General features: G+C 37.8%; 1 pseudogene; it reads right to left on the bottom strand.

Moving 5' to 3' along the window:
• Nucleotides 1-11,210: 11,210 nt before the first annotated feature.
• Nucleotides 11,211-11,332, bottom strand: LOC150056439 (small nucleolar RNA SNORA40; annotated as a pseudogene).
• Nucleotides 11,333-15,497: the final 4,165 nt, after the last annotated feature.

Below are 15,497 nucleotides of genomic sequence, written 5' to 3'. Positions count from 1 at the left end.
ATAGCTAAGATATGGACTCAGTCCAGATGCTCCTCAAATGATGACTGGATCAAGAAAATGTGGACTATATTCACAATGGAATCCTATGCTTCCACGAGAAAGAATTACATTGCCACACTTGTAAGGAAATGGAAAAACTTGGAAAAAATCATATTGACTGAAGTAAGGTTGACCGCAAAAAGCATAGGCTCCATGGTTGACCAACATTCTTTTGAGTGTATGTGATATAGAGAACTGAACCCAAGTTCTCAAAGTTATAAGCTATCACTTTAACCCTTCCATTTGTTTGTATTTTGATTTTAAGAAAGATGTCTTTAGCTTTGTCTAATCCAACCTCAAACTTGTGATTCTTCTGCCTTCCTGCCCTGAGTAGTTAGGATTACAGAGGTAACCATAGTGCCTGTCTTAGCAACATTATTTTCATTATTATCACTGCAATAGACAAATACAACAAGATATGGCCTCAGGGAATTGTATTCTCAGGGTTATCCACCTTAACTCATTCTTGTGATTCACCTCTGGCGGCATAGCTGATCAATACAGAGCAATGTTTTCATGAATGCTTGCTTGTCTTACAATTCTGCTTGCTCCTGTATGGCAGAAACTGAGTCTTGTCTTGTGGCTTTGTTTTTACCCAACTCATCATGAAAAATGCTGTAGAATAGAATTAGGTCAGGCACAACACTGCCAGGGTAAGATAGGTTGGTTTCTTGTGAAAATACATGTGGAATGGAGAGGTCATCATTGAAGTGATTAGGGATACCCTATGGTGTAGTAATGGAACTACCAACAATGTTCTGTAGCAAGGAAGACTTTTATTCCATGAATGGCTAGGGATGAAATGAAGGACAGAATGGGGCAGGGTCTATTTAGGAAAGGTTTCAGGATCAAAACACACTGGGACACAGATGTAGAAAGGTTTTCAGGTAGAAAAAAACCATGTAACCAAAGAGAGAATAAGCACATGAAGGAAGGTCAGGAGTGTAACAGACATAGCAAGGGCTTTGCATAAGGACCAATATGTGGAGCCTTAATGTTTCTCATAATAGGGATCTTCAAGAATATGGCAGGTTGTAAATACAAACCATTTTCTTCTTCTTTCTCCTCTTCCTCCCCCTCCTCCCTCCCCCTGCTCTTCCTCCCTCTTCCCGCTCCTCCTCCTCCTCCTCTTCTTCCTCCTCCTCCTTCTCCTTCTTCTTCTTCTTCCTCTTCAGGGATGGGTGTGGATCTTAGCCTCCTGAATATCTAGGAGTAAGGTTGTGAACCACTGAGGCCTTGGCTTCTTTTTTCCATATATTTTTTATTGTAATTAATAGAAGGGTTACATTATATTCACCAGATAGAAGGCGCATTACTTCACAAACCTTGATACCCTTTCTCATGTCTTGGTCCCCATTTTCCTCCCCCTCCCCCCACCCCTCATCTTGTTTTCTCCTCTTCCCTATCCTATTTCAAATAACCAAATAAGCATATATACAATATATCAGATAACAGGTAAAATACTGTAACTATGAGATAACCAAGGGATAACAAAAGAGAAGAGAGATAACAGAGTACATTAATGGCATCAATCACTCATTATATGGCTTTTGTTTCTATATCCTGGAGATGCTTTCATTTAGCATCATACTATATGGCCTTATGTATCTAGGTTTTGTCCTATTGTAAATCTCTGCTAGGAGAGCTGGGCTTCTTTTAAAAAATAATCTTTAAATAGTTATAGACTGATTTTCATTTTAGAAAACTGTCATTGTGATGTGGAGTGATACTATTCAGAACTGAAGGTCACTTTGAGCCCTTGATGAATAGGATGGGGCAATGCAATAGTAATCTAACCACCAGGCCTCATCTTGGAGCTTGTTCCTGCAGTGCCTTTAAGGAGTAGTCCCAAGTCCAGAGAAGTGTGGTAACTGCTGGTCCTTCCCTCATTCTCTTTCCTATGTAGTGTTTACAGGGGCTCCATTTGCTTGAGTAAGGAGAAGGGATCATGTACTGAATGTGGATGCTTAGTTAGTTCATCCACTGGGTGTTTGATAAAGAAACAAAGTAAAGAGAGGCTGACAGGAGGAAAGACTAGGGCAAAGAGATTGGACAACCAGTCACCCCCCTCCCAATCTTTTCTTCTAGTGATAAGTTTAGTGACAGAGCTGCTATCTGTTGAGATCAGAGGAGGCTATAGGGTAATGTTAGAATGAGCAAGGGTTCTGCTTTTCAGGCTGTAATCTTGAGTCAACTCTTGCCTACTGGATACAAGAAAATGGCTGCTGGAAGAAAAAAAATGAAGGACAAGGATATAATTCTAGGTGAAATGAGGCATTACTCTGTTCACATTATTTTCATGGCTGCTGAGCAGAAATAAACTAGCAAAATATAATAGAAACAGGCAAAGTTGTCTTGAATTTCAAGTCTAAACAATACATGTCTTAAAATGATTTGTTCCAGACTATTGGCATATAGTTTTTAAAAAATAGTATTGAGCTACTTGAAAATTCTTTTGAGTGTTGTGGACATTGTGAAATTTACTGTGGTTGGTTATAAGGTATTTTCCTAGAATCTTTGAGCCTAATAACATTCTCCTTTCCTCTTATTAATTCATCTTACAGCAAAGGAGAAGTGCTGTCTCTGGAGTAAAACATAAGGGATGGCATTTTGGAGCTGCTTTTGGACAAAAAAAATGTGATGGGTGAGTGCATTCTCAGAATGACTAAACTTAAACAAGTTAGGTGTGCTTATCAAGAAGCCAAGACTAGGTGAAATAGTTCATGTCAGGGCCACCTTGTGCTAAGACGTGAAGGAAGGGTAGGGTAAGCCGGTTATCTTTTCCTTGGTTATTTTTACTCCTTCAATCATTGCCCAAGTGACAGTAAAGTTTGTGTTATCAGACATTGTTTCTAATGCTCTTTCTTCTTGATATTACCTGCTGATCCTCATTCTTATTCCTTTAAACAGTGGTGTCTGCTTGGTGCTGGGGGTTCCTGTTTGTAGTTCTAGATCTGCAGGAGGCTGAAATTTAAAAATCAGAGTTCAAAGCCAGCCTGGGCTGACAAATCTGTAACACTCTTATCCCAATTAACCAGTAAAAAACCAGAACTAGAATTGCAGAGAAAGTGGTAAAGCACCAGCTGTGAGTGCAAAAATGGTTAAAGCACCAAGTCCTAAATTCAAGTTCCAGCACTGGCATGAAAACAAGAAAGAAAAAGGGAGAAAGAACCAGCACTTCCTGGCCTTTCCCTTCCTTGCCACTCCTCCTATCAATATATTGAGGAACTTCAACTTTGAGGATGATCCCATTCTATATCTTGGCTTCGTGGTTTTTTTTACCTTCTTATCTCCTTAAATAGTATTTTCCTCTACCCTTTCCCATTGTTTTTGTGTTTGTCTTTGAGCTTACCAATGGTAAGGACAAGTACCCCACCCTCAGATCCCCAACCCACCCTCCTCCCCACTACCTTTCAGTGTTCCACATACAGCATTTCTCTGCCTGCATTGGGGCATTCCATCTATGGTCATTCCTATTTTGTCTTATTCTTTCACTTTTTGTCTCCCTTTGTGTCATCATATCCTTCAGTATCCAGCTTAGATACCTCGTAGAGTCAGACAAACTCTGAGGCCCAAGAGTATAAGCTTCTAGGCTGATAAATGGGTCCAGAATTTCTGACATGAACTGCAAGATTCAGAAATGAAATTTTCACAACTCTGGAGGTTTGAAATGTGAGAAAATAGTCTTGGCAGGATTGCCTTCTTGTAAGATCTATGAGAACTAGTTTCATGCCTTTATCTCTGCTTTTAGTGGATTACTGGCAATGTTTGGTTCTGGAGGAATGTATCTAATTTCCTCTTGACTGCTCATACTACTTTCCCATGCATATATCTGCATTGATATTTCCCCTTTCCCCCAAAATACTAGTGTGGCCTAGTGGTAGAGTGCTTGCGTAGCATTCATGAATACCTGGGTTTGATTCCTCGGTACCACATGTACAGAAAAAGCAAGAAGTGGCATTGAATCTCAAATGGTTGAATGCTAGTCTTGAGAAAGCTCATGCCTCAAGTTCAAGCCAAAAGCTGGCAATGAAAATAAAAATAAACAGGTAGTGCCAAGCTTTGATGCCCAGTCTTGGACCACACTTATTCTTCAGAGTCTGTCCAACCCTAGAGCTGTAGGGATTGAACCCATTTCAATCCCTTTCTTTGGCAATGTTTCCCTCAAATTTCTTTGAAGAAAGGATACTAGTTGTATCTAATTAATAGCCCATCTTCAAAATGACTTGGATTAATTGGGTCTGCAATAACTCTATTTTCAGATAAGGTCACATTCTGATATTCTGGGCATCAACATATGATTTCAGGGGGGGGGGTAGAGGAAGACAATAATTTAACCCTTAAATGCCTTGGTTATTTTCATATTCCATACTCTTGGAAAGGTATAATCTTCAGGTTTGACAACTTCCTAGCAATACACAAAAAAACTCATTGACAGCTGCTATACTCTTGGCATATATATTCTAAGGAAAGGATGTGTTATAATCTGCCAAGGGAAGAAGTACAGAAGTTAGAGTCTGGGGGGAATTTACATGAAAAGATCAGGCCACATTACTCTTCCAGGACCAATTTCACCAGGTGCATGGAATATGGGAAGCTCTTTCAAGCTTTGTTGTCTGAAGCTTTTATTGGAGGTTCATTTTGTGGGCAAGACTGATTGGAGGACCTCCTACATGGCTTAACTCAGAATTGAGCTAGATCAATACCATGTAAAGGGAAGCTATCTTTCCAAACACATGGCAAGTTTTCCTGAAGTGTCTATTTCTCTGAAGATATTTTGTGTTCATGAACAATGAGGTATTGCACAAAGAGCTCACCATGAAGAATGAAGGGTTCTTCTAGCATTAACAAAGTTTCAGTAGAGGTTACTTCCCAGTAGTCAGGGCAGACCTCTCATTTAGTAAGACTGAATTCTTTATTATACAATATTTACCATGGCCCCCATTAAACTCAAGTGATTAAAAATTTGACCTGATGAAATTCAAATATCCTCTTGCCATGTTTGCATTCTACATACTCTGCTGAGCTTTACCAGAAATAATCTCTGCACAGGGTGGGCTCGTCTTAATTTATAACCATATATCTCAGCCATTCATTCTGCTCTACCAGACAGTCCTACTCCTTTGAACAGCCTCTTTTTCTTCTGATTGCAGGAATACTTTTTGTGTCTGGTTTCCAAAAGCCTCTCTCAGATGCTATATTTTTCTTCATCAAGAATAGTGGCCTCATATTTCATCCACCTAAGCTATTAACCATTGAACTTTTCTACATATTCTGCCCCTCCCAAGAAGAAAATATGATAAGTATCTCCATTTTCACACAATCTGTGAGAAAACTATGAGACTGACTATATCTTACCCTCTCCACTGCTGAATCCATGTTGTAAGCTCTACCTGGAACCTGTGCAAACACCTCTTAAGCAGTTTGTACTTCCATTTTCTACACCTTTTCAGTCTTTAAGCATCAGCTACAGAGATCTTTTCCAAGAATGAACCACCTATAATCAGCATGCATCATAAATTAGAATAAATTCTGTCCTCTTTTCATGAGTTGGATGCATAAACTGAAATTATTTTGACCTTAGAACCTATGGAAAATGTAGGCTAGTTTATTCACATCATTGTTTCTCACTTCATTATGTAGCCTGGCTGCACAAATATGGAAATATCAAAGTAACAGCTAAGAGTACAAGAGTAAAACACAATTCATGTGCTCACTCTTTTTCCCCTTCTCTGTGTTTATTTGTCTTTTTCTTTCCTCTGCTTCCGACTGCCTGTATTGTCTCTTTACACCATTTCAATGCAAAAGAAGATGAGGTCCTAAATACAGTGAATTAACCTTTTGGAAGGAATGTGAGATTCAAATGATTATGTAGAGCAGGATACCTTTTCCTAGCACCCTGGGTTATCCATTGGCCTGTGCTTTGGTCTACGTGATAAATATATCCTTTGGTGGTATACCTTTAAGAGTTTGGTGACTGTTACAACATATACATTCTTACACTCTCTTTTTAAAGTTTTCTTTTCTAAGATATCATATGCTATATTTCCTCTCAAGTTCTAGGGTTTGATCCAAAGGGCTCCCCAATAGGCTTTCTGTAGAAAACTAATAGTATTCGAGCTCTTCATGGAAACTTGAAGGACATAACTACTAAAAGTTGGTTGAAAAGAGATGGTCTTTGGTATTTTTGTTAGTTTTTGAGAGCTTGGATATTTCTCATTTTATGGTACTCAGATTCCCTTTATACTAAAAAGAGTTTTATATTTGAAACACATAAGGGTATACTATAGACCAACCTTTTGTTATTTGTTTTAGCAAAAGTATTTTATATCTTTAATGGGAGGCTTCCTCTGGTCCCTTAATCTGAAGTAATTCCTCTCATTATTCACCTGTCTCATTTAAATACATTGCTCTAGTTACCTCTATTTAAAATTATATGGATAAAAATTATATTTGCTTTTTGTTTTGGTCATTAAACATACTTGTTTGTCTGCCCTACCAGAGTGTAAGCTCTCTTAGAGTATAATTTCTATACTCTCAACTCTTGGAAGAGTGTTAGGCACATAGGAGATATCTCAACAAGCATTTGTTTTGAGTCATCAAGAATAGTGACATCCTATTTCATCCACCTAAACTATCAACCAAAAGAGATCCCCCAAAGAGACTTTGGAATGATAGTATAAATTCACAGCATGATGTTACTTTTTATTTAGAGAAGTGTTTTGTGTAACAATTATTTATTAATTTCTTTTCTTTGAAATACAGAAATGAACATGAAGTGGTGTAATGAAGATCTGTCTTTTCATCAACAGATTCACTCCAGAGAAAGACCTTAAGTGGCAGCCAAGAAGGTTTATTTTGGGTCCCACTTATTTTCTTTGAATGTATTTTTCTTATCCAGTGATAATTTCAGAGAACTGGTTCAATAATGCAGATAGTAGTATAATCAAGAACTTGGGGGAAGACTTTTTGTGGTTCCATCTACATCTCTATGTCTATCTTGGCTTTATCTGGACAATACCAATAAGCTACAAATTCTACTCTGCCCTCTTCCCATCTCCATTCAATAGCTATAAAATTTTCCCAAAGCTAAATCTACTCATATCTAGTCTTATCATGTAATGCTTACTCTAGTACTCTAGTCACCTTTCTTAACTTTATTCCTTGCTACTGTTCTCCAGGACAGGTTTCAGTCACCTTTATTGGTGTTCCTATAGGGTTGATATTTTTGTTCTCTTTAGGATCTATTGGTCAGGAAATGTATTTGAGCTTTTACTTACTATTTCATATTCAGTGCCAAGCATAGTGACAAAGGATTATCAATAAAAATTTATCTGAAATAATGAATGAACAGGGCATACTGCAGGAGAAGTTAAAGCTATCAATAGGAGGTTGGGAAGCTGTAACCTAGATTTTTCCGTTGTCTGCTGTGAGAGTGGTGAGAGTGGTCAGTCCCATGCTGCAGACTCGAGTCATTAAAGCCGATTGGCAGTGTGATCACTTCAGCACCAATTTATTCACAGGAGATTTCTGGAAACTTCAATGACCAGACTTAATCACCTGCATTTCAGTCTCTGGTCACCAAGGTACAGGCCGATTGAGGGATCATCAAGATTGATTTTTTAGAAAAAATCCTTAAAGATTAAAAAAAAATTAAAGCATAGAATCTACTTGAAACCACATTTATGGTTTCCAGCGATAAAAAGGAACATGGAATACTTACATTGTGCGTGTTTTGTGAGAGATGGCCACTGACAAATACAGAAGGCAATAGGTTGCAAATATTGGCATGTATGTCAACAAATAGATGTTGAAATTTCAGCTGAAAATTAGACAACAGCCGTTTATCAAAGAAGAAATCAAATCTATAAAAATATAATGTTCATCCTCTTTAGAGTAAAAATAATACACAAGATATTAAAAATATTAAATGGTTAAACTCTAAAAGTTCAAGAACTCAACTAATAAATGGGCTAGTGAGCTAGAGAATCTTCTCAGAAAAAAAGAGTCTATTGGACAATAGACACATGAAGAGAAGTTCAACACCTCTGTCCATAAAGGAAATGCAAAGCAAAACTGCAGTGAGATTCCATCTCATCCCATTAGTCTGGCCTTTAGCAAGAAAACTAACATTAACATATGCTGGCAAGGCTGTGGTCAAACAGGAACCCTAATAAACTGTTAGTGGGAATGTTAATTCTTTTGATCACTCTGGAACCTCTGCACTGCTGGAGTGGAGCTGTAGTTCAAATGGTTGAATGCCAGTCTTGAGTTAAATAGCTAGACTTGGCACCCACATTCTGTGATAAAGCCTCAAAATGAGAACCAAAACAAATACACAAACAAAACCCAACAATGGGAAGTTTTGAGGTCAGTGATTCTAACACTACTTATTTTGATTTTGATTATGGTAAGCATAATAATGATCATTTTACAGGATTTCTAAAAACACGTAAAATGCTTAATATAGTACATGACATGAAATACACTATAAGAATATTAATTTTTCACCTTAGGATCACAGAATTTGAGAATTTAAATGCTTGAGGACATTTTATTCAACCTTTAAATTATCCAGGTAGAGCAATTAATGGTCATAAAAGAAGATAAATGGCTTATCCCAGCTGTATAGCTGATGTACTTGAGTTCAAACCTCTGGACATTGTTTCCCTGTCCTTTTCTTTCTTTTCCTTTTCTTTTTCCTTCCTTCTTTCCTTCCTTCCTTCCTTCCTTCCTTCCTTCCTTCCTTCCTTCCTTCCTTCCTTTTTCTTTTCTTTTTTTTGTTTCCTTTTTGGTTAGGCCTTCTTGCTTCCCTAGAGAAACAAGAGTTCAATCTTGAATTATTCCTGATTTTGTTCATTTTGTTTTGATGATTTTTTATGACACTCTTCAATGCAAAATGGAGCAACAGATTTCCAAGAGTTATTGTTGATGCCAAAACCAAGCATATTGCACTCTGAGAGAGAAATTTACATGACAAATGCTGCCTAATATTAGCTGAATATTACAGAGTGCGGGGAAAGTGACAGCACAAATCAAAGAATGTTGGATTAACCTATGTGGAAAGTTTAGCTTTGCTTTATGGCAAAGCAGAATGGGGTACGCTTTGGAGAAGGTCTTCACAAATTCACACTAAACAGTTCCTTAATTGGTTTCCCTTTCTGGCTTTCTTCATGCCGGTCCAGATTTCCAACTATAGGCAAGGCCAGCTCCATACAACCAATCTCTCCTTGAAACCTCTCCTTGCCTTTTGGTCTAACTGAACAGGTTTAGTACCACTTCTGAACCTTTTGTACAGGTTTTCTTTATTCTACTTGTGTTCTTGGGCTATGGTTTAAGATTTCATTATTATGTCATAATCACTCATATTTGTTTCTCTCCTATGTGGGCTGTGAACTGCTTGAAGACAGGCATCATCTTTTATTTAAGTCCCTAAGTTAAAGTACCTAGGCTCTCAACATTTGTTGATTAATTCTCTATACAGTAGTTGTCAAATCTAGGCTTTTCCTTTCCTTTATTTGCTTTTTCTTTCTCTAATTTTCATTGACTTTTTTCTGATGTTTTGCTTTCATTAAGGCCATTAGTAATATCATTAGTGCTTGAATTTCCATATGTTTGAGTTTCACACATCTTGGGTCACATTTGGAAGTGGAATTCTTATATTAGTAATAAAGCTGGAATCCTGCTTAAAATGGCAATAGTTACAGAAATAGATTTTGGTTGAAAATTTATTAATGATTCTTTTCTTTAAGAGTTAAAATCATGCATTCACACTTTATCAAAAACAATGTAAATTGAAAAGTTCAAATCTTTTGCATGAAAAAAATAGGCTTCATGCAATCGAAATCTAAACAACACACACAAGAGTTAATCTTGTTTTCCTGAAAATGACAGTCTCAGTCAAATTCATTTATAGAGTTTCCAAGGGGGGGGGGTGAGTCTCTTTCTTCTACTTCCTTTTTCTCCATCAATTCATTTATGTTTAGGCTGGGAAGTCTATTTATCTACAGAGGAGAGAGTGAAGGGTTGTCATTCTCCAAATGAATGTCTCAGATTCTATGAAAGAAATTTCATGACAGCATCTGCACCATACACGACTGTGCATGTGAGTGAGCGAAATTGTTCTAACTTAATGTGGCATGTAATAATAATATCTCACATCACTTTCTTCTTCTGGGAAGCTTTTCCCTTCCCATCTGGGTTCTGAAACCTTCCTTACTCTATAATTACTTCCTGTGTTATCGCACAATGCATATTCTGAAAAGTGTTGCTGAATAAATGAAATGGTGCAGTGGATATTTATTTATGAGTATATTTACATGTACATATGCATTTTTCTCTGTATATATTTATTTAACCAATACTCAGTACTTAATATGGGCAAGGCATGCTTTTAGATGTTCTGTACATGCACTTATTCAGAATTTTTCAGTTTACAGCAGCACCCTTGACACATCGGCTCATTGTTTCAGCATTTTAACCTAGCAGTAAACAGATGGATAGAAATGATCTCCACATCACAGCTTGGGTTGACACCGTTAGGAAGTTCTTTTCTTTATGCATGGTTACACAGAGTGCAGATAGTAGAGTTGGGGTTTTCAATTACTTGAACTGAATTTCAGCCCCGTTTTTGCAAGAACAGTTCTAAAAGTCACGTCTTAAAGATGACCATTTTTCTGCAGTGAAGTCTAAAGAAAAGCTTTAGCTGTTTTAAGTAGTTGTTTAAAGAAACAGACTTTAATGTTTAAAACAAAGTTAGTAATGTCTTAGGTAGCGATTGAAACAATAGTGCTACGTTGAAAACATCTCTAGAACTCAATGCTAAAGGAACAGTACAGGTTGGCTTGGAGTGTAGATATAAGCTGCAATTGGCTAGGCAACAATATATAAAGCAGTAGGTCAGACTGGGCTCAGCTCCTCACAGTAGGCTAGGCTCAGGACTATGTGACATGTTCATACTGAACATTACAGTGGAATAGAGAATCTTGGATACAAAAATACTTAATTTTTTAATACAAGTATTAGAGAGCAACTATACAAACCTAAGTCAAACTCAGGTATCTTTTGGCTTGAAGTTACATGTCTAGGGTCTTTTTTTGGGGGGGGTCTTTTGAATGATTATTTTTAAAGCAACCTGAATGGGTATGAGTATACTTATCACTATTGTAGAAGTTGTACTTCTTATGTGTATCAGAATTTATAATGAATGATTAATCCCGGGTGCAAGGAGGATTTATATTTTGTACCTGTTTGTGTCTTTGTTACAAACTAAACAATGATAAACCCAAGAGCTACCTAAGACCAATTTTTTTATAGATTGAGAATTTAAATTTTACCTCTGAAGATAGAGGAGGACATTGGAAATATTTTTTCAAGAACAATCTTATCCATTTTACTCCCTTTTGAACAACAGATACCTAGGATGTATTCAAATAGCGCTGCCAGATTTGATAGGTAAATAAAAATACATGGCACCCAGGTTGCTGTGGTTGGGAACTGAAAAGTACTGAAAAACCTGCATTTCCACGTGGCATTTATTGGAAGGTGGTGCAATCTGCAAGAGGTAGAATCGTCAGATGTCTATCTGATCATTGAAGGAATAAACTTGAAAGGGAATCCAACCTGTCACTTTGCTTCCTGACCACCATGTGCTCCTTGCCATGACATAGTGTCTTACCAGAGCCAAATGCATGGGTCTGTCTGTCTATGGACTAGAGTGTCCAAAGCAGTGAGCCAAGAATCTTTCCTCTTTATAATGTGAATATCTCTGGTATTTTACCGGAGTCACAAAAGCCTACAAACCCACAATAAATTTGAATTTCAGATCAATAGAAAATATTTTAGGTCAGTAGATTCTAAATATTACATAGGGAATATTTATAGTTTTATTTGAAGTGTTTTAATTCTCTGGAATTTAGCTTTAACTCAGTAACCTGCACTTTATTTGGGATCCTAATTTCAGATAAGTCAGCCATTCCTCACAAGGGTAGAGTAATAGTAAGACTATAAAATTGACCAGGTTGTGCAAAAAGCACACCTGTGTTGATTTTTCCAGTAATCTCTTGTCTGCCACTATTGGTATTACTTTCAGAGAAAAGGCACTGGCCACTCTGAAAATATCACTAATTATTTTATGGGACAAGATAAATAATGTACTAAAGGACGGAAATCTGCTGGCTTTCCCAGTACAATGTTAGTGAGGGAGGCAGTAGGAAGTACTGGCAAATTTTTGTGAATTTTTTTTAATGCTTTTGGGGAACACTTTCAGGCATGCTGTCTCTGAAATCTCTCCCAGCAGCAATTCCAAGCTTGGTAATTGTATAATCTGAGTAAACAGAAGTGTTTGTCTTTGTCATGGCTTTCACCTCTTCCATACTCACTAAGTTGGAAAAATACCAGTGTCCTTAGCACCAGGTGAAGAATGAGATGTCTGCTCACTGGCCACAAAAGGCCAAAATAGATTCATTTTCATTTGGTGACCATGGACGTTGAAGTGGTATAAAAACCTTTCATTTGGAATGACTCCTCTCTTCATGTGTCCTTTGTCCCTCACCTCCAATAATTATTTATGACCCACATACCTCTGCCTCAGCTATTAAAATGGAAGGCCAATGGATGTACCTGTGAATTGCTCCAGCTAGCCAGTTGAAAGGCATTTGTTGGAGCAAAGTACTTTGCTGTTTGATTGCTATAGTGTTAGTACTTTCTTGAAGCAGCACCAAGGGTCTTGAATTGTGTCTGTGCCTAATTTTTAAAGGTTGGGGAAGAGGAGAAGCAAAGATAAATAGTGTGCAAGAAGTTCCAGAGTCTCTACTTCAAGCCTTGGTTTTCATCCAGAAATACTTATGTTCAAATTGGAGACCTGGTTTTTGTAGGTGAATGCCAGCCCCATAAGCTCAGGATGTTAATTTTCATTTCTGTGGGGATTGGAGATGATTCATGCTTTGCAGGAGTTAGACACACCAAAGCATTTTCTATTAACACCTGGAGATGACTGCAGAGGTGAAAGGCAGGTCTTGTAGAAAGAACTATGTGCTCCAGGGAAGAAAAAAATGTCACTTTTGTGGGTTTTTTTCTCTCCTTTGTTTGTATGTGAAGAGATGATTTTTTTTCCCTGAGAAATAATTTCTATCTTGTTGCAAAATGTCACTGCAGAAATCTATTTGAGAAAATAGTGAATCATTCTTCTGTTGGTTCTTTTTTGCTGTGTTCATAAAAATATCACCTTAAGCATGTGGTGAAAATTAAGAGTAAATGAGCCATTTCACCTGTTTTTTTTAAGTGATCACAGTCTTTGTACTCCTCAGTTCTGTGAGAGTAACAAAGGAAAACTCCTTTGACTAGTTGATTAAATAAATGTCTATTTTTTTTAGTAGATGTCAAGAGAATTGAGGAAAAAAGTGGTGAAATAACCAGGCACTTGAGTCTAATCATTGCCCTGGTAGCATTTATGTCCTGGCAGGAAAGAGCCTCAGGGGTCAAAAAGGAGGATTTATTCTTACAGTGGCACAGGTCATGGTGTTCTTGCTTGTACCCCTTTGACTGATAACTCTAATTGGTTATCAAGGAGCTCAAGAGTTATTACATAGGAAATAATGATCATGATAAACATAGATTAGGGTTATATTAGTGATTATCATTATCATTAATCACTAAATATTGTGAAGTCTGTGCTGGATACAATTTATACTTTATCTCATTTCTAAAACTCTAAAATAATATCAAAATACAGCAGTGATAATCACTAGACTATGTTGGAAATGAACTATACAACTTGGGGTCTAGGGGAGCCAATGGTGGGGGATATGGGAGAAAAAGAGGGACAAGTGACACTGTTCAAAGAAATGTACTCAATACCTGACTTATGTAACTGTAAACCCTCTAATGCATCAACTTTACAATGAAAATTTTAAATAAGATGATAGAGGGTCCAATTTGTAGGGAAGAAAGTGAGTCAGGAAGAAGTAAAATAACTTCTGTTGGTTCTGCAGTTATGAGATAGTACAGCCATAATTTGAACTCTGGAACTCTGAATTCAAAGCTAAATATTTTATATGTCTTTACACAATAAGTTTATGTACTGATATAATATGAGGCGCATGCATGATGCATCCCTGTACCCCTACTGGATTTTACTACTGTTTTGCGGTACTGCCTTTTCTAAGCTCTAGTTTGAGCCTTGTTTTTAGATCTTGAGAAGTCAAGTGGGTTGTTCAGTTAGGCACTAATGCAATGCACATTTTCCAGAGCTAAGGAAAGAGAAGCAAGGTAGACATAGATGGTGGTAAAAGACTGTAGCACATTCACAAGGGTGTTTGGGGTCAAAAGTGTGGCACTAGAGCAGGAGGAGAAGATACAGGCAGATCTGCCAAGCATAAATCCAATATTCCATTGTTGGTGTCAGGGCCTCTGGGTGCTTGGGTCAGTCTTGTTAGAGTAGGAGAAAGCAAGGTTCAACGAACTTAAATTATCCCCACAGAGAGCTGTTTTTATTTCTTCCACCTCTGTGATCTTTGCTTTGTGTGTGTGCGCCTACAATGGGGGTGGAGGTGGCTATGGAAACAGGAGGCTAATGGGGATTAGTGACTTTCAGATCAACACATAGATTTCCTTATGGGGAAGTACTGAGGTAAGATCTTGCATATTTCAAGACCACTTGGGGATAACATCTTTATTGATTTTTACATTAGCATAGATTGCAAAGACATTGATAAATTTTGAAGGTGGAAAATGTCAAATCCATAAAACTCATGGAGCAAGTATGATTCCAGGATGGCCCCAGCAGAAGTGAGATTGAAGCTGAGAGCAGTAGACACTTAGTGGGTAGGTATTAGTACCTAAGACAAACTGTTCACAACTTCCATGGCCCATCTCTACCAGCATCTACACCCACTGGCCTCCCAGGTTCATGAAGATCAATAAAAGTAACTCAAGTACCTCCTATGAAAAATCAACTCAGATTCAGAAGGAAAGGAACACACGTCTCCCAGTGTTGAGAGTTCAGGCATGTTGCATGTGTACAGAGGCCCTCATCCTCAGTTGGGAGCTGCATATGGTGGTTAGTGTGGCAGTGACTGGCAATGGTTCTGCAGGCAAATAAGGATTGGGCTGTGACTCTAGCAAGACTGGACTTGGTTCTCCTCCTCCCTCTGCCTTTAAGACATTGTAGTTTCTACTGTGTCAGACATTGGTGAGAAAACAACATTCTGTTGTTTAGGGAGTGATGCCTGTCCTACTAAAGCTGTGTGCTTTGGAACCTGTACTGGATGAGGCCCAGAAATCCTTGCTCTGGGCATCATGCCATGATCACAATGGACCTAGACTACTAGCTGGATAGAAAGCTCCAGAGAGGAAAATTCCTGGATTGCTGCCTAATGGATATAGTTGTAGAAAATTCAGGACATGGTATCCATTTTGCCTTTACTTTCTTTGCAGTAGGAATATTGAATAACAGCTCT

The sequence above is a fragment of the Megascapheus bottae genome, chromosome 12 (genome assembly GCF_031878675.1).
Source record: "Megascapheus bottae isolate mThoBot1 chromosome 12, mThoBot2.hap1, whole genome shotgun sequence".
NCBI lineage: Eukaryota > Metazoa > Chordata > Mammalia > Rodentia > Geomyidae > Megascapheus > Megascapheus bottae.
The sequence above is the reverse complement of the archived record's forward strand: the minus strand, read 5'-3'. Positions and strand labels throughout refer to the sequence as shown.